Source organism: Lactuca virosa, chromosome 6 (genome assembly GCF_052849685.1).
Source record: "Lactuca virosa cultivar CGN04683 chromosome 6, Lactuca_virosa_CGN04683_v6, whole genome shotgun sequence".
In the NCBI taxonomy this organism is placed as follows: Eukaryota; Viridiplantae; Streptophyta; class Magnoliopsida; order Asterales; family Asteraceae; genus Lactuca; species Lactuca virosa.
The window spans coordinates 161,119,241-161,140,674 of NC_136431.1; positions in this window are offsets into that span (position 1 = coordinate 161,119,241).

Sequence of the window (21,434 nt, forward strand, 5' to 3'; positions counted from 1 at the left end):
AAGTAGTCAAGCCCAAAAGTACTTGCGTAAGGAATATCGTGCATTCCTGGCGCACGTTGTCGATACAAACCGGAAAACAAAAGACCTAAAAGACCTCCCCGTAGTACGCGATTTTCCCGACGTCTTTCCAGAAGAACTCCCAGGATTACCCCCGCAACGTCAAGTGGAGTTCCGTATCGACTTAATTCCAGGAGCGACCCCCATAGCCAAATCGCCCTATCGTCTAGCACCTGCTGAGATGCAAGAACTGTCCGGTCAACTTAACGAACTGCTCAGCAAGGGCTTTATAAGACGAAGCTTCTCACCCTGGGGAGCCCCAGTATTATTCGTGAACAAGAAAGACGAATTGTTCCCTATGTGCATCGATTACAGGGAGCTCAACAAGCTTACAGTCAAGAATCGTTACCCTCTTCCTCGCATAGATGATTTATTTGACCAGCTACAAGGGGCGAGCTACTTTTCTAAGATTGATCTAAGATTCGGGTATCACCAGTTACGAGTGCTTGAGGAGGACGTTCTGAAGACAACCTTCCGAACTCGTTACGAACACTACGAGTTCGTAGTGATGCCATTCGGATTGACCAATGCGCCCGCAGTATTCATGGACTTAATCAAATAGGGTATGTCGTCCTTACTTAAATCAGTTCGTTATCGTTTTCATCGATGACATACTTATCTACTCTCGAAGTAAGGAGGAACATAGCGATCATTTACGACAAGTCCTAGGAACCTTACGATAAGAGAAGCTTTATGCGAAGTTCTCTAAATGCGAATCTTGGATCCGAAGAGTCGAATTCTTAGGACACGTGGTTAGCGAAGAAGGAATCCATGTGGACCCTTCCAAAATTAAAGCCATCGAGAACTGGTCAGCACCGAAGACGCCTACGGAAATTCGTCAACTTCTAGGCCTCGCTGGCTACTACCGCAGGTTCATTCAGAACTTCTCTCGATTTGCGAAACCCCTTACTACATTGACCCAGAAAGGCGTGGCCTTTGACTGGAAAGAGAAACAAGAGAAGGCGTTCCAAACACTGAAGCGAGCCTTATGCACCGCACCGATACTATCCCTCCCCGAAGGGATAGAAGGCTTCATGGTATACTACGATGCATCCAACCAGGGGCTCGGCTGTGTTCTGATGCAACGAGGTAAGGTCATCGCCTACGCCACAAGACAGCTGAAGACACACGAGGTCAACTACACCACACACGATCTTGATCTAGGAGCAGTTGTGTTTGCTCTGAAGATCTGGAGACACTACCTGTATGGTACAAAAAGCACTATCTTTACAGATCACAAGAGCTTACAACACATATTCAACCAGAAGGAGCTCAATATGAGACAACGACGGTGGGTCGAGCTATGCAATGACTACGAATGCGAAATTCGTTATCATCCGGGTAGAGCCAACGTGGTAGCAGACGCCCTAAGTCGGAAAGAATATTCTGGTCGAAGAGTCAAGTCATTAACTATGACTATCCATTCGCATATATCCGCACAAATTAAGGAGGCTCAGTTCGAAGCCTTAAAACCTGAAAATGTGGCGGGAGAATCCCTGCGTGGAATGGATAAGAACTTGGAAGTCAAGGGTGACGGAGCCTTATATCTCGTAGACCGGATCTGGACACCAAGACACGGTGGCTTCAGAGACATGGTCATGAAGGAAGCGCACAACACTCGATATTCCGTCCACCTGGTTTCAGACAAAATGTATCTGGATCTAAAAAAGTCACACTGGTGGCCTAACATGAAAGCAGAGATTGCTACCTTCGTGAGTAAATGCCTTACTTGCGCAATGGTTAAGGTCGAATACCAGAAACCATCAGGTCTACTTCAGCAACCGGAGATACCTGAGTGGAAGTGGGAGTGGATCACTATGAACTTCATAACCAAGCTACCCAAGACAACGGGTGGGCTTGATACCATTTGGGTCATCATCGACAGATTGACCAAGTCCGCACACTTCCTACCCATTAAGGAAACAGACAAAATGGAGAAGCTCACGAGAACCTACATTAGGGAGATCGTACGACTGCATGGTGTTCCTAAGTCTATTATCTCCGATAGAGATAGTAGATTCACTTCCAGATTCTGGCAGTCATTACAAAGATCCCTAGGAACGAGGCTGGACATGAGTACAACCTACCATCCACAGACCGACAGACAAAGTGAGAGAACTATCCAAACCTTGGAAGATATGTTGCGAGCCTGTGTGATCTACTTTGGGAAGGCGTGGGATACCCACTTACCCCTTGTTGAATTCTCCTACAACAACAGTTATCACACGAGCATCAAGGCTGCTCCATTCGAAGCCCTCTATGGTCGGAAGTGCAGATCCCCTCTGTGCTGGGCTGAGGTGGGTGACACTCAGTTAGTTAAAGGACGAGTTCCTGACAGCACTCTCACGGTTCCGGAGATCATTCGGGAAACGACGGAGAAGATCGTTCAGATTCGTGAACGATTGAAAGCCTCTAGGGACCGACAGAAAAGCTACGCAGACAAACGGAGGAAACCCTTGGAATTCCAGGTTGGAGACCAAGTCCTTTTGAAAGTCTCACCCTGGAAGGGCTTCATACGCTTCGAAAAGCGCGGAAAGAAAAATCCAAGATACATAGGGCCTTTCGAGATTCTCGCTAGAATCGGCCCCGTAGCTTACAAACTCAACTTACCCTGCGAACTTAGTAATATACATCATACCTTCCACGTCTCGAACTTGAAAAAGTGCCTATCCGATGAGACTCTTGTAATCCCACTCGACAAGATCAAGATCAACAAGAGCCTCAACTTCGTGGAAGAACCTGTAGAGGTCATAGACCGAGCGGTCAAACGAACGAAACAAAGCCGCATCCCAGTCGTGAAGGTTCGCTGGAACGCCAAGCGAGGACGGGAGTTCACTTGGGAGCGCGAGGATCAAATGAAACTTAAATATCCTCATCTTTTTACTTAGTTATATTGTAATAACTTAGTTGCTTGAACCCTAATTTCGGGACGAAATTCCCTCTAACGGGGGGATGATGTGACAACCCGAAATTTTCATTTGTATAAACTCTACAGTCAAGCACTACAAATAGTAGTCAAATTCATTCAGTACATTTTTGGCCGGTTTAAAGTCGTTTGGTTGTTTTTATTTAAAATTCGTCAAACGGACAAATAAAAAGAAGTATCTTCTAGGAGGAATGTGTAGCAAATAAACACTTCAACACCATAACAAGGTGTTTACGGCCCAACTTGGGGAGTTTGGGCCGTAAACTCCTCTTGACCTTGAACTCATGCTTAAGGCATGAGTTTACTCCCCACTTCCTCACTTTACACTTCCAAGCTCAAGAACACCCAACTTTTCTCTCAAGTATCATAACACATTTCTTCCAATCTTCCAAAAATGTAAGTGTTTCTTCTCTTGTTTTGTTGTTATAACACTTGATCTAGTAGTTATACATGACTTCATCCATGAAATCTTGTCTTTTTCATAGATCTTCAAGTGTTCTTCAAAACACCAAGAACACCAAGAACACACACTAGTGTTTTTGGGCCTTAAACACTCTTACAAGCTTCCTATAAGTAAGTACACTCCTCCTAACTAGTTACTTACTTAGAATACTTGTTAAACCTTCGACAAACATCAAAAACCCCCAAGAACACATGGGTTTACGGTCAAGGCATCTCCTTGAACCGTAAACACCATCAAGTGGTGTATAAGTGCCACCAACACCTTCTAGGACTTGGATATTGGACTAGAACCTTGCATGCATGAGCTAAAGACCCCAAACCAAGAAATGGTAGGAGTTACCATGAGTTTACGGTCGTAAACTCATGGGTTTACGACCGTCAACTCCAAGGGAGTCGTCCATGAACCGTAAACTCATGGGGGAAATGACCAAAAACCATAAACTCATGTATTGTTACCAAATAGGAAGTAAACTACAAGGTGAGGCCATACTCTCTTTAGATACAACCCTTTAGTACTCCTAGCACTTGAATCAAAGTGTTATCCATGTATTAGGGTACCTTTACTTGATAAATTGGTTGTTAAATGAATAATTGGATACATATATGTATCATTACATGTTAAATAGGATCTGTGTGTGTGTGTGTGTTCAAGTCGTCATTTGACACTTAGCATCCTATCCGGCACTTCCATCAAAATCACTCACTACAGGTGAGTTCATACCCCTTAATCAACCTTTGAAATGATTTTAAATGCTTTTATGGGGTGAATACAAGTTGAAATATTCTAGTTATTGCTTTAATCACATATGATTAATGACTAGAACAAACAGAAGGATTTACTACTATATTCAAGTTACTATCAAAATTACGGTTTCCAAGCGTTTTAAAACCTTTTATTAAACTTTTAGATACTAAAACTGTTTCCAAACTCTTTTAAACTTGCATTGTTTTCAAACTCATATCGACACTAATATATTTATATAAGTAAGACTTGAAGGACTTAGAACTGATAGCTCACCTTATTTCATGTTCCTTGTTTGGTTGTGGACTTAGGGTATCCTGTTATTTGTCCGAATGTCGTTGAAATCTTAGTTATATATCATATATATATATATATATATATATATATATATATATATATATATATATATATATATATATATATATATATATGTGTGTGTGTTGGATATAAAAGCTTTCACTTCAGTTTAGTACCTTTGTGTAGCAAAGGCATACCTACAACATTACTATTTAACTATAATAGGTATAGTTAAGGTTTTACTACTCACTAATACTATTACAACGGCAGATACAAGAGCCAGTACAGTTATGAGTCAATACACGCTATATCCCGACTGCTAGCTACAGTCCCAGCCGAAAGGCCAAGGGATGACAAAATGTTACTTCACTACATATGACCTGGAGGGTCATCAGTTATTCAGTCGTCGATCAGCATGGTTACATACGAGTTCACATTCAAACCTTTAATTAACCAATTAAGAATTAAAGGCAAAAATAGACTTTTCGAGGCGTATTGTTCATTTAATACCACATGGAGTCTACATGTTACTACTTTAGACTCCCCGAGGTGTACTGTACATTTAGTACTACCTGGAGTCTGTATTTCATTACACTATGATTTTGTCACATACACGTTTAAATAAACTATATTTTTATAATGATAGTTTCACTGAGGAAAAACTCTTACTCTACATAAGGAACAAATACACAAACAATCGGGTCTTGGTAGAAGACTACATTTTTACTGGAAAATATAGGATTTTCTAGGGAGTATACTATTTACAAACATTTGAAATCAGTTACTACCTTAAGTTGTTATAAAGATTTTTATACAAGCAATGACACTAAATACTTATGAACTCACCAGCTTTATGCTGATAAACTCTTTCAAAATAACTTGTATTCTCAGGTCATCAGTAGGCAGGTACAGATGAAGCTTTTGATAAGATGGAGCACATACAAGACTCATCTTTATTTTGATTATACATTTTGGTGTCTTACAAACTATACAGAACACGCTTGTATTACAATTATTATATTAATGCAAATGGATGTTGTTGCTTGTCTTTACTATTATGGATTGTTATGATACTGTACATGACGTCCTCCGCCCCAGAACGTTTCCACCGTTCTGGTTTTGGGGTGTGACATCAGGATCACCCAATTATTGCTACAAGATGGGTATTCTGAATGAAAGTGAGATTGGTAGCCAAAGGATTTACTCAGATCGAAGGGCTCGACTATGAAGAGACCTTTTCCCCTGTAGCTTGTCTTGAAGCTATCCGAATCTTTCTCGCTTACGCTGCTCACAAAGGCTTCAAAGTTTACCAAATGGACGTCAAAAGTGTCTTTCTCAATGGTGAACTTAACACTGAAGTGTATCTTCAACAACCTCCTTGGTTTGTAAATATTTTGTATGCGAACTATTGTTACAAACTTCAAAAGGTTGTTTATGGACACTTGTGCCTCTGCAAAGGTTCCAATGGGTTTCGGACACACGATCTTATCGGACCCCTATCAGGTGTTGCTGTTGATCAAAAGAAGTATAAGTGAATGATTGGATCGCTACTATACCACACTGCAAGTCGTCCGTACATCATGTTCTCTACATGTCTGTGTGCTAGATTCTAGGTTAATTCGAAGATGTCTCGTCTTCTGACCGTCAAGAAAATCTTCTGATATCTCAAAGGAACTAAGCAGCTTGGAATTTGGTAACCTGCAAATGAAAGTTTCCTTCTTCAAGGCTACTCCTACTCAAACTAAGGAGGACTTCAACTTGATTGAAAAATCACTGCTGGTGGTTGTCAATTTTTGGGTGGAAGATTGGTTAGTTGGTCATCCAATAAATAGGACTGTATTGCTCTTTCAACGGCTGAAACAGAATACGTTGTTGTTGCTGAAATCTCAGCTTTTAGACTATGGTTATCGATTTCAACAAATTCCTATCTATTGTGACTCTCAAAGTGTAATTGCGATCTCTCATAATCCATTTCAACACTCCATGACCAATCACATTGATATTAGGTACCATTTTATTAAAGATCATGTTCTAAAAGGTAACATTGAGCTCATTTTTGTTCCATCTTATGATGAAATTGTTGATGTCTTTACTAAGGCATTAGACGAAACCAAATTTAATGGTTTTCTAGACAAAATGGGAATGATGATACCTGATCCTCAATTCTTCCAAGAATTTTGCACTCTCTAATGGAAACTTTAGAAAGTTCAATAATTTTGAACTAAAACATTTTCTCCTCGGAATTGTTTCTTCTCCGAAAATAAAGGATCACTATATGTCTATTTGTCTAACCTTTCTTCTAGTCTTAAGTTTTTCAGCTTAGTCCGATATAGTTATATCGTAAATCCTGAAATAATTTCATCGCAAAATGGTTTTCCTCGGAATGATCTCTCTGAAGTACACCTCGGAATTCAAATCCGAAATGGTAACGTGATTTTGTCAATTATCACCTTCTGAGCTCTGTTCCTTCAGCTCTCGGAACTTCAACCTTGCTTCAAAAGTTGTCCTCTAAGATCTTCATGCATTTTTACCTCTGCTATTCAGTCTGATATTGTGCCATCTCGAACTCTATAACATGTACAGATGATGTGTTCAAATTCTTTCTGAAGTATCTTATGACATCCCATCTCGGAATCTGATTGTTTCGAGACTCTCAGCAGTAAATGAATTTTAAGGTTATCATTAAAGTTTTTATTCCGAAATGTTTTTCTTGGATATATTAACGTTAATTTTCTTTATGATTATCCTCTTAATTCTTAATAACCACGTTTTGGCACACGTTCCAATAAAGTACCGAGTGTTTTCTGAACTGAATCGACGGTTACCCTTTCTGAACAAACAAACATCCCGTCGCTTATTCTTTATTGTCACTTAGATAGCTATTTTGGGCTATGCATTAAATGCAACCCGTTTCGGTTTTTCAGGTGTCATCATTTCATTCTTCGACCCAACCCGGAACATCAGAAATATATAAGGATTTCGAATCCTAATTGTTCCTACTTTTCACTTTGGCTATCGTCTTCTTAGAGCTTTTCCTATGTACTCTTTTTCTCAAAGTTTTTCAAAAACATCTTCAATGGCGTCCACTCCTTCTAAAATTGCTCCCAAAACTTCCAAACCGACAACCGAGAAGGAATCATTCAAGGGGTACGCATCGTCCTCATCCACTGAGTTCATTCTCAGAGATACAACTTAGTTGTTTTCTCTCGATTCGATGGATTATGATGAATGCATGCGCATCATGATTGAGTTCATCTCCCGCCATCCTATCGTTGTTCCTCTCACCAAAATCCGTAACCCTAATTTTCCCCTTCGACTTCTTCACAAAGCTTTTGAACGAGTGAAGATTGACAAAGATGTCTTGAAATGAAAATCACAGACGACAGAATTGTACCAGTTCACAAAGCTACCTTCCTCAAGTCCATATGAATTCTAGAAAATCCCAAAGGTTTTCAAGTGCAGAAACCAACGTCTGAAGAGTTTCAGTTATTTCTGACCCAAATCAGTTACAATGGCGAGTTCAAGGCAAAGGAATTCAAGAAATCAGTCGTTACTTGCCTTTGGACTATCTTGATGAACCTGATTCTTCGAGGTTTATCCAGCAGACAAGGTGGTACAGACACCATAAGAAAAGACTGACTCTACGTGGTATACAATATCTTCACTGTAAGAGCTAACGTCGTTGACCTGCCGGAGGTGCTGTGGCAAAATTTTCGGAAGTTTGTAGTCAAGAGGATGCTGAATGAGATTTCGAGTCCGATATTCTGGGCTCTGACGCTACAAGAACTATACTCCGAGAGACATACTCAATGCGGACATCCAAGAGGTATACTGCTCTTTTAAAGCTATTAAGACTTATAGGTTCTCGAATCAATCTGCCTTCGGACCTACTAGACACCTACCGGAACATATGTTGTCCATGGTTCCATCCAACTCACCACATCCCAAACATCATCTTGAGATATCGGTTGTGTTCAGCCTAAAACAACTGCCCCGATCTCGGATGAGACCGCCTCGGATGAGAAAAAATCCACCACCTCTGGAGGATGAATCAAATAGATTGCCAAACGTAATGCATCTCCTTCTAAAGTCTGAACCAAAAAGAGAACCAAAGCTAGTGAATCTTCTCAACAAGATTCACAAATCAACATTCGATCTGACCTTGGATCAAAACCTACCCCACCTGGCCACTCTTCCGAAGTGCCCTTCGGAGCTTCAAAATCACTTGCACATACATACACATGGGGAGTCTGCTCATAATTTACCCCCATTTTCTAACGAAGTCCCTTGAAGCCCTATGGGACACACTCATGAGTCATTTTGGAAATCCCTCTCGTTTCTTCACAAGCACAATTATAGGCCCCTACCTCTAATTCAAAGCTTTCTAAAGCTGGATTACTCCCTCCTACTTCAAAAGGCACAACCGGTCTGATACCTGATTTAGGTAAAGGAAGATCGAGTATTTTTGACAACGATTAATCAGATTTTATTGACAGGGCTCATACAAGACATGCGAAGCTCACCAGAGAACAAGTTGAATATATGCTCATTTCTATGCGTTAACGAGCTCTCTGAAGTCGTCTTCCTTTTACCTTCCCATCAAATGAAGAAACAGACCAGGAGATTCAACCGTTCATCAACTCTTTGCAAAAGACACTGAGTACCAAGGCTCAAATTCTTGACAACGCTGAAGATAATCCACCAATGTCTACAAGTGAGGAAAATCCTAAACCTGATGTTGAAGATGATCTGTTTGAAGATGATAACACTTCAGTTGGTGATGTTCCGATCCCTACTGCTTTCAATATTCTACAGAAACCCTCCTCCTTGAAACCTCTGTATGATTTCGGGCTCTCCTCCACCTCCGAGGAATCAGAAGAAGAAGAAAATATTGAAGGTAACAAGCACACCTCTTATCCTCCTGAAGATACCTTGAAAGGCGATCAAGATAACAAAGCTCAAGGTACTCTAGTTGATGATTCCAAGCCTTCAGAGTCAAATGATGATGACAATGAAGATGATAAATATCTGAAAGTTCCGTCTCGGACATAGGATCCTCCGATGAGAACGTTGCAGATCCTTTTTCCCTATTGGAACTCCGAGATAACATTGCCTCAGCAAAATCCAAAGTCGATAAACTCGATCTGAAAGTCGCAAACCTTGATACGAAACTAGATCAGAAAGCTGCAAATCTTGATTCCAAGCTCGAGCTCATCCTTAAATCTCTTTCCAAGATCCAAGTTGTTTCTCCCTTAGAACTTGACCGGGCCAACTAGCTGGACCAACTAATTTCCCTTCGTTTAAGCGCACTATCGAAGAAGTTGAGCAAAAGTATGATGACAGTCTCGATCATCACATCTCCACCACCACCATCATGCTTAAAGTCCATGATGATATATTAATGCTACCAATGATATCATCAAGCAGACTCATGTTCGTCATGAGAAACAGATTCAACAGCTTGAAAAGGAGATCTGTCAAAAAGATGCCATTAACATGGTTATGCAAGAGGTGCTCATCAAGCTCATCTGTTTAACCTAGAATATTGTGGATGCTCCGAACCACAAATTTGATGAGATGCTTGTTATTCTTGATGAAACCTTTGCCCACCTCAAAGCTCAAGCTCCTACAGCCGAGGCATATGACACACTCACCAAGCAGCTCAATACAAGTTTTCAACGAGTGTTTGACATATTGGAAAAAAAATCAAGTTTGAATCAGTACTTGCACGGAGGCAGGGCCTTCCGATATGAATCTACTGATGAGGAAGTTTTAGAAACGGAAGCTATGGAAAATAAGAGGTTGAAGATGAAGATTTGGCTGAAAAATGTGATTTTAGGACTTCAAGCCATCAGGGAACAACCTGTCAAAGTCCTTTAGGAAGTAGAGAAGATGAAATGGTCATTGGTTTCTTGGCCATCGTATTTAGCAGAAGTGTTCAAACGGAGTCAATACATGGTGGAGCTCAAAACCAAGGTGACAATTGATGCATTCTGAGCCACTCAGTCCATGCTTCCTCCAATTACTGCTCCAAGGATCGCTCAAATTGATGAAGGTTCTCCCACCCGGAAACCTGATGAAATCTCTGAAGAGCCTCTGATTCCTCCTCCATCCGAACTATTCATCATGCAATCTAGTCGTCAAATCATCTCCTCCACCTCTGACAAAGGTGAAAAATTCAAAGACAAAGGAAAAAAAGATTGACACAAGTGCGGACAGCCCAATGAAGCCATTTAAAAAGTCTGAGGGCTAGTCTTAGGAACAAATTGATCAAGCTTTGAAAAAAAGCATCCGGATTCAAGCTCTAAAAGATAACCCAAATCCGATGTTGGTCATTTCTCCTATCTTCTGAGAAGGAATCATTCATGACATATATTTAATGCCCTTCATGTATTTTGATCTTCCAACTCAACATGTTGATCAACTGGACTTTCCAATATCTGCACATGGACGCTTCTACATCAAGTTCGCAAGTCTGCATCCAAATGATGATCCTCAAACTATCATCTGAACTGAGCGTAAGAGATTGAGCACCTTTTATTCTACCAACACACAACCCCAAAAGGTGGTGTGGTCACGAAAAGAATCACCAAGATAGTTGGTTATGGTAGAAAAGTCCAGAGCAAAATTGATCTTGATTGTTTCCTATACAGATACTATATTTCTCGGAACAAAGAATCTACCATCACAATCATTGATGTAGACTTTCCTTCGATAAATCCAAATTACATTCTTGTCGTTGCTGCTCACCTCCGAGATCGCCAATCAAATGATTCAAGCATCGGAGCTTACAACTCAGCTATCTGCTTCCTGATGGACTACATCGCTGAATTCTGTCGATCAGATGTAGAGTTTGCTAATTTTTTTGGAACAATTTGTATTTGACCAAAATCACTACCAAACTTCCCAAAGCTCAGATTTTAGCTGAAGGACCCATCGAAGAACCAGAACTTGGTTACATATACCTTAATAAGAAGACCAATCAAAAGGAATTTTTCCAAGTGCTAGACAAAAATCTTGTTCCTACCAAGATTCTCCAAAAGTTCATCTCCAATATGGCCAAGAGTGATTCTTCGGAACATGTGAAAAAGAAATTTATTGAGCTTATTAGATGGTACATCGAGGTCTAAAGATTGCTTCAAAGTGCTTATCTATTTGTGTTTGATGAAGCGAAGTGTTGAGACACTTAGGGCGAGATTGTTGATACATGAAAAGTGACTCCTTAGCGATCCGAAGTGAAGCCCCAATTCTGAAATGAGTAATGTTTCGAGATGATGCTGGTTCCGAAGTAAAGATCTATCCGAGACACATCCTTTTGTTATTTGATTTATGAGTTTGTAATGTGCATTAAATGTTCCTTGTACTAGTTTGCCTCTTAGTAGTTGTTTTATTGTACTAACATGGGACAAGATCATCAGATGTGGCTTTGTCAGTCTGTTGATCTTCAGTTGTCTTTTAGTTCATGCACTTTAGCAGATTTGTCTTATTTATCATTCATTTTCTATTTAAGGAATTGTAACTCTAGTGTTACAAACGCGAGTGCGGCATTCTCTTTCACATCAATACAAAGAATCATTCAGTCAAAACAATTTCTTTACATTCTTATTGTTCTTAATTTGCTTTAAATTGTTCATACTTATTATTTATATCTTGAATACTTTGTTGGATATCTCTATTCCGAGACAAGACTTGTTTACCAGACTTGATTGGTTCTTCATTAGTAGCAGACATTGAAATTAAGTTAATTCCACGTTTGAGTTTTCAAACCTTTTCCGTGTAGATAGTTCTTGCTTTTTCACCTTGCCATCTTTTATGAGCTTATTTCTCCATTGTAAGGTTGAATCTTTAAGAACAAGGTGTTTGCAAAGTGCATATAATAAGGGTTCAAGTATATATCCAGCAAGCTTGCTTCATTACTGGACCATTGTGAGTAAAAAGCTTATAAATTGCTTATTGTTTTCTTAGATGTTGTTAATTGTCATATTTGTCACTTTTTGGTCATTTGAGCTTGTGTTTTGGGAGTTGAGGCAACTCCAACACATTTTGAGCTATGTGGAACACTTTTGGGAGCTATTAGACTTAGAAAATTGTGCTTTGGTGCTTGTTCTTTAAGCCATGGATGTGGTGTTAGCATTTTTGGTCATTTTAGTGCATAAAGTTAATATCTTGCCTGATGAGTGTATTAATGGGTAAAGTTGTAAACTTTATCCATTAAGAAATTATAAAGGACCATATTTGAATGTTTGAGGGTTTAACTTTCTATATTAAGAGCTTGATGGAATTTTTGTCAATCATGTTGCTACACAGGGCGTAAATCCCACTACGGTGAGAATAGTTTAGTTTTGGCCTTTCTCCATCTAGAGCTCTACGCCATGCATAGCTCAGCTTGTACACAGGGCGTAGTAGGGTTGACCATTGACTTTTGACTCTTTGACCGTTGACTTTGACAAAGTTCGACTTTAGGTCAACTTGAGGATTTTAGGTTGTAGATTGAGACTTGGTCCTTGTTTGTTGTATAAGTGACATGTAGAGCCGGTTATTGGATATGTGATATGTTATCTTCTAGACTGCAAGGTGAGTTTTCTCACTATACTTTCCTGTGTTGTAGTATATGTTATTGACCAACTAGGTCTTATTTTGTTGATTGTTGTTATACGTGAATCGAATTGCTGATAACTCCTAGACTGCTGTGAGTCTGTGGGATTGCTGATAGTTCCTAGGGTTGTTGATAACTTGTTAGGTGTGCTGTTAATTCATAGGGTGTGCTGTTAGCCCACTGGGACTGCTGATAATTCCTAGTGTTGCTGGTAACCCATAGTTGATTGTTATGTTGTGCTATATGCGATATTTTGGGAACTCATTAAGCTTTATGCTTACAGTTATGGATTATATATTTTGCAGCTACTTATCGGATTGTGAAGACGTGACTTTACACACACGTCAACAACTTTGTGATTTAAGATACCACATTGTCTTCATTATAACTCTGATTTCGGAATAATGGTTTATGAACAAATGATTTATTCTGAATGTAACTTTACTAAAAATGGATGTTATATTATTTTAATAATTAAAAATTTAGCATGGGTTTTTGGGATGTTACAAGTTGGTATCAGATCCATGCTTTGAGGGATTTGGACGAATACTCGTGGGATTCCAAACTCAAACTATGGAACATAGAGTTTTAATAAACATTTCTAGAAAGGAATTATTTCAAGAGAAGAAAAGAGAAGATTCGATGAGTACAGTTAGTTGGAGCTCGTAGAGTGATTTCCCAAAATATCCATACATCCTTTATATGTTGTATTTGACTAGCTATTATATGAAATTCAATACACCTCTACCAGCATGTATGTTGCATATTTTTGTTAACCGTGACACTCGTGCACAAAGTCATAACTTATCTAAGTTTGGCTACAATGAAGGTGTCTACAGAATTATAACTAAGTTACGGATAAATGAAACCGGAGGGAATACACATACTCACCTTTATTATCAACGTAGATGTACATGTGGTAAGTGGCAGATGGAAAGATTCACATGTTCACATGCTCTTGCTGCTTGTCAGTTCAGAGGGGATAACCCTCTTTCCATTGTGAATATTGTTTACACTACTCTGACGTATAAACAAGTATACAATTATACAATTGGAAGATTGAAGCAGATAACTCGAAACTTGTTGTTGGTCAAGGGAGAAGGCGTGCAAATCGAATTCATGATGAGATCGATGTTCGTCATCCTAATGAACCTCATAGATGTGGACTATGTCATCAACCTGGTCATAACCAAAGAAAATCTCAAAATTCTCAACCAAGATTTAATGCGATGTGAAATTTGTAATTTTTATTGATCTTGTAATTTCATGTTTAATTTGGCTTGTATTTTGTGTTTAATTTAGCTTTTGTTTTATGTTTAAAAAATATTGTAATTTCGTAACGTTGTAATATATTTCATTTCGGTATCAATTTGAAGGTGTTGACGAAATTTTAATAATGGTAAAAGTTGCTAAAATTAATATTGGTTAGAACTAGTATATAAATTATTATTATTATATATTTTTAATAAACTGTTTTGTAAACAATTTATAAAAACTGCCAAAAAATATTTTAAAAAAGATATAAATAGTAACTTTTGGTTTGGTCAATTCACCTTATTTTTGCAGTTTAATTTAAAAACCTCCGACTTTTTCAAAACACCTTGAATCTGCAAAAAAATAAAATAAAATAATAAAATAAAAAAATAAAAAACTCTTTCGTTTTCTACCCTCTTTTTATATTTATATCCATACAAACCCTAACCCTAAGAATCACTTACCTTAGCATGAGATACATTAGCCGTCAGTAGCATAAATCGTCGCCATTACCAGCCACCACTTTCACCCACACCACAATTAACTCCGTCACGGACCACCGTGAAAAGATCAAACGCACCAACATTAGCATTTTCCTTCTCTGCCAATAACTTCCTTGATAAACGAAGTCTTCACCGTTGAAACTCTAAAATCTGAAACAACGTTGTCTTCACCGCTTTTAGCATCACCATTTAAAAGCCATTACTGTCATGCACTGCTGTGATAACCCACCGTTGAAACTCTAGCTTCTGACACTTAGCCGTTGTTTACCACTGCTGGAAACCGTTTATCAAATCTGATAAAACATGAAGAAAACATAAAGAACATGTAACACTCATAAAATATGGTCCCAAAAATTTCATTTTACTTATTAAATAAAACTGTAGTTATCAATACATTCTAACAAAACATATGTCAAAGTATCGCAAAACATTATCATCAGAGTTTCCAAATCAAATCATTAGAGTAAACATCCCAGGCTAAACATCATGGTGTGTGTAATGCAGTCATCCCGAGCTCTTCCCTTTGCTACTAAAAGTACCTGAAACCAAAACTAAAAACCATAAGCACAAAGCTTAGTGAGCTTCCCCAAACTACCACATACCATACACATAATCACATAATCACATATAGACATATCGTGGGCCTTGCCTCTTCATTGGGCCCCGCCCGGAATCGAGCTGAGCTCGGTATGCATATAACATATCAGCAATACACATATAATAATCACATAACATAATCATACAAACATTCATCGGGCACCGCCCGACATCGGACCGAAATCTGGAAAGCATATAAACATTCATCGGGCACCGCCTAACATCGAACCTTAGTCCGGAAAAAATATAAACACAGACACATGCAAGAATCACGAAGACATCAAGGATACAAACATTCCTCGGGCATCGCCCGACATCGGACCGTAGTCCGGAAAAGATATAAACATGCATCGGGCACCGCCCGACATCGGACCGTAGTCCGATAACATAAAACCATAATCACGAGCCGTCATTGGTGCCTTCGACCCATTCATACAGGAGGAAGCTCACCTCGAATGTCGGATGATAGCTGAAACGTCTCTGCTCCGGAATCAGCTCTACTCAATACCCAGAAAAGTGACGTGGATGAGGAAAGGATTCTGCATCTATATGCTCCTTCTTGTGTCTCCAAGCTCTTCCTTCTTCCAATAGCAGGAACCAGGCGTTACAATTCTGCACCACTTGTCTCAGACTTTGTCCTCGAAGTCTTATGTCTCGAATAATCCTGGATAATGCTCTTTCATCTCCTCGTATGGCTCCCAGGTCCACTCTGACCCCTTGTGGTGCAGCCACTACACCTTCACTAACTGCACAACCTTGTTCCTCAAGGTTTTTGCCTTCCGATCCAGAATCGCCACTGGCCTCTCGACGTAGTTTAGGCGGTCGTCCACCTGAATATCCTCTAAAGGCACAACTGCGGAATTGTCCAATAAGCACTTCTGCAGCTGGGAGACATGAAAAGTGTTGTGGATCTGACTAAGCTCGGCTGACAGATCTAATCGATATAGAACCCGACCCACCCACCCAAAACCCTGAACGGACCGATGTACCTGGGGCCCAGCTTGCCGCGCTTCCTGAACCAGATGATACCTTTCCAAGGTGACACCTTCAGGAGAACCATATCCCCTACCTAAAACTCCAGGTCCGACCAGCGCTTGTCGGCATAGCTCTTTTGCCGACTCTGAGCAGTCTGGAGCCTGCTCCGGACCTTCTGAATCATCTCACTAGTCTTGAGTACCACTTCGGTACTCCCCATGACTCTCTGATCGACCTCTCCCCAACAGATTGGGGTCCTACACTTCCTCCCGTAGAGCATCTCGAAGGGGGGTCAATCTATGCTAGCATAATAACTTTTGTTATACGAAAATTCTACTAACGGAAGATACGTATCCCAACTCCCACCAAAATCCAATACACATGCGCGTAGCATATCCTCTAGAGTCTGAATCGTCCTCTCACTCTGCCCATCCGTCTAAGGGTGGAAAGTTGTACTGAAGTGGAGACGAGTGCCCAACTCGTCGTGAAACTGCTTCCAAAATTTGGAAGTGAATCGAACATCTCGGTCTGACACTACCGAAACCGGCACTCCATGACGTGCCACCACCTCGCGAATGTAGATCTCGGCTTACTTCTCAACCGATATACTCTCCTGGATTGGGATGAAATGCGCACTCTTGGTCAACCGATCCATGATGACCAAAATAGAATCTACTCTACGTGCGGTCCTGGGAAGCTTTGTGATGAAATCCATAGTGATGTCTTCCCATTTCCACACAGGAATCTCCAACGGCTGCATCTTGTTGTGAGGTCACTAATGTTCGTCCTTGACTTTCATGCAAGTCAAGCACCACTCCACATACCAGGCCACATCTCGCTTCATGCAGGGCCACCAATAATCAGGGCGAAGGTCCGGATAAATCTCTGTCGCCCCGGGATGGATGGAGAACCTAGACTTGTGGGCCTCCTCCATCAGAACTTGGCGTACACCTCCTAAATATTGTACCCTGACCCTCCGATGTAGGGTCAATAACCCACGACTATCATAATCAAAGAAAGCCACCTGACCCACAATGCGCTCACTCTTCCGGTGCTCTTCCTTCGTAGCCTCTACCTGTGCCTCTCGGATCTACTCCAACAATGGAGTAATCACTGTCATCCTCAAGCATATATCCTGAATTGGTACTGTAGCCATCTTACGGCTAAGAGCATCGGCCACGACGTTGGCCTTCCCCGGATGATAAAGAATCTCACGGTCGTAGTCCTTCACTACGTCCAACCAGCGACGCTGCCTCATCTTCAGATTCGGTTGGTCCATCAAATACCTCAGGCTCTTGTGGTCCGTGTAAATTATACAATGAACCCCATAGAGGTAGTGCCACCAAATCTTGAGGGCGAAAACCACAGCCCCCAACTCCAAATCGTGTGTCGGATAATTCGCCTCATGAGGCTTCAACTGCCTTGAGGCGTAAGAGATGACGCGTCCTCTCTGTATCAACACTGTTCCTAAACCTGTGATAGACGCATCACAATACACCAAAAAATCCTCAGCGCCCTCTGGCAAGGTCAATATCGGTGCCTCGCACAACTTCTGCCTCAAAGCCTCAAACGCCGCCTGCTACTCAGGCCCCCAGTGAAATGTCACCGACTTCTTGGTCATTCGGGTCAATGGAACAACAATCTTGTAGAAATCCTAGATAAATCTACAATAATAACCCTCCAGACCAAGAAAACTTCGAATCTCGGATGGAGACCTCGGAACCTCCCACTCCATCACGACCTCTACATTGGCCAGATCGACCAGAATACCGTTCTGGTTGACAAGGCGCCCCAAAAACTACACCTCGTACAACCAGAACTCACACTTGGAGAACTTTGTGAAAAGTCTCTCCTTCCTCAATGTATCCAGCACCTCCTCAGGTTCTCCTTATGCTGCTCCTGGGTCTTGGAATACACCATGATATCATCGATGAACACTATCATAGACCGGTCCAACATCAGTCTACATACGCGGTTTATGAGGTCCATGAGCGCGGCAGGAGCATTGGTGACCCCAAACTGCATCACCACAAACTCGTTATGACCATAGCGAGTCCAAAAGGCTGTCTTTTGCACATCGTTGTCCCTGACTCGCATCTGTTGATAACCCGATCGTAGATCAATCTTGGAGAACCAAGATGCACCCTGAAGCTGGTCAAATAAATCGTCAATCCTTGGGAGGGGATAACGGTTCTTCACCGTTACCTTATTCAACTCCTGGTAATCTATATACATCTGATGTGACCCGTCCTTCTTCTTTACAAACATAATCGGGGCTCCCTATGGCGAACTGCTCGGCTTGATAAATCCCTTGTCTAACTGCTCCTGTAGCTGTGTCGACAACTCCTGCATCTCGGGAGGAGCCAATCAATACGGTGCCTTGGCTATTGGGGCCCCACCCAGAAGTAGGTCAATCCTAAACTCCACCTCTCTCTCTGGAGGTACCCCAGGAAAATCCTCCGGGAACACGTCTGGATACTCTCGCACGATCAATACATCATGCACGGTCGCTTTACCCTTATCCTGGGTATCCATAACATAGGTGACATATCCTACGCAACCCTGCTGAAGGTAGCGCCTAGCCCTCGCTGCTGAACACAAAGTCGGCCCACATTGCAGCCTTTCGCCTTGAATCACCAACCCTCCCTCACTTGGGGTCCGAACTCGCACTAGCTGTTGCTCGTAGTCAATCACAGCCCCACTGCGGCTCAACCAGTCCGTACTGACGATAACCTTATTCCCTACAGGGGAATGGGGACTAAATCCACAGAATACTGCTAATTGAACAACTACAATGTACATCCTCGATGAACCTTCGCAACCTGAATGGTCCTATCATCCGCTATCTCTACATGAATTGGATAGTCCAGCTCCCCTGGAGCTCCAACAAATCGCTTGCTAAGCGTGAGAGATACAAAAGACCGGGTAGCCCCTAAATTGAATAATACCAGAGCAGATATACCATTCACAAGGAACGATCCTATAATGAAATACATAAACATAAGCGATAATCAACATAAATCAAGAGATAAGGAGAGAATACATACCCGCAAAAATATCGGGAGTTGCACGTGCCTCCTCTGCAGTCAGCTGAAAAGCCTTGCTACTTGTCGTAGGCGCCTCAACCTGGCCCTGCCATCGGTAATCCTCAATGTAGCAGGAGCGGGTGCTTCCACCTCTCCTACTGCTGCTATCTCTACATCAAGTGGACAGTCCATCTCCCCTGGAGCTCCAAAAAATCGCTTGCTAAGCGTGAACGATACAAAAGACTAGGTAGCCCCCGAATCGAGTAATACCACAGCAGATATACCATTCACAAGGAACGATCCTATAATGAAACACATAAACATAAGCGATAATCAACAGAAATCAAGAGATAAGGAGAGAATACATACCCGCAATAAAATCGGGAGCTGCACGTGCCTCCTCTGCAGTCAGCTGAAAAGCCTTGCTCCTCGCCGTAGGCGCCTCAACCTGGCCCTGACGGCCATCGGTAATCCTCAATGTAGCAGGAGCAGGTGTTGCCATCTGTCCTGCTGCTGCTAAACTCGGACATTGGGACCTCTTGTGGCCCCTCTGATTGGACTAGTAGCAAATCAGATAAGATACTGCAGTGGTGGTTGTGGTAGTAGTACAATCCCTGCTAACATGACCAGTTCGGCCGCACTTAAAGCAGCCCGAACTACCCGCCCTACACGTCCCCTCGTGCATCTTGCAACACTTGCCACAGCGGTTGCGCTCCTAGTAACACCCGATTCAGGTATTGGCTAGAAGTTGACAATTTGGAGAGGTTCATGCATGGACTTGGCGAGTTGGAGGACCAACTCGTCGAGTAGAGTCAGGTATCTGGAACACGGGACGGAGGTGACTCGGCGGGTCGGAGGGGTCGACTCGGTGAGTCCGAGCTATTTAAAGAAAACCCTAATTTTGGGGTTTGCCCCCTATATAAACATCATTATCCGCCCCAGTAGCCTCCCTTAGCACCTTAGAAGAACGTTTACGGCCGCACACCCTCCTGTGAGTGAAGTAAGATCAATTGGGAGCTTATCCTTGAGATTTTTGGGAGGATTCCAAGCTTGAAGAAGAAGTATCAAAGGGAAAACACTAGATCTAGCATCTAGTTCGTCTTGGGCATTGATTTGAGGTATGAATATGTTACCTTAAGCATAAATTCTATTTGAGAGTTGTGACCAACTTTGAGGAAATGGAAGCAAGCCTAGATATAGACCTATCACAAGGATATGGTTCCAAATCTGGACCTTCATAGGTCCCAATTATCATAAAGTTGCACCTTTTAGTGAGCTCATTTCCTTCCCAAGCATGGAAACCTTGTTGAAGGTTAGTTTTGGTGATAATGGCCATGTGAGGCCTTGCATGCACGTAAAGTTTGCAACTTTACGTGTATTCCGCACTGGTAGAGTAATGATATGAAGTTTGGGACCTTGAGTCCCACTGGAAGAGGCCGTAAACATAATCGACTAATAGGGACTCGACGAGTCGTGCAAAGGTCTCGGCGAGTTCAAAGGGTTCACGGCCAAGCGTTCACAGTCAGGGGTGTACGGTCAAGGGTGTACGGTCAAGGGTGTACGATCAGGGGTGTACGGTTGGCAGTTTTCGGCCGTAAACACCAAGGAAATCGATGAGTCCCTCGGGTGACTCGGTGAGTCGATGAGTTTAGCAGGGAACCCGAAGAGTGAACGATTGTACTCGACGAGTGGAGGTCAATATGGACTGTCGACCTTGACTATAGACTTTGACTTTGACCAGGGTCGAACCTGGGGGTATTTATGGGATTATGCTGAGTTATTTACTCATTGATTATAAACAGATTGGGAAGAGCAGCATAGGACATACCTGAATTCAGTTACCGATTCAGCTTTGTGAGGTGAGTCTTCTCACCATACCCATGGGTCTAAGGCACCAAGGCCAGCCCATTGTGTGATTTGATATGATATGTGATTTGTTATGATATGTGATTGTGTGTTTTGCATGGTAGACCTCGGGGGGAGTCCGTGGCATTGGATA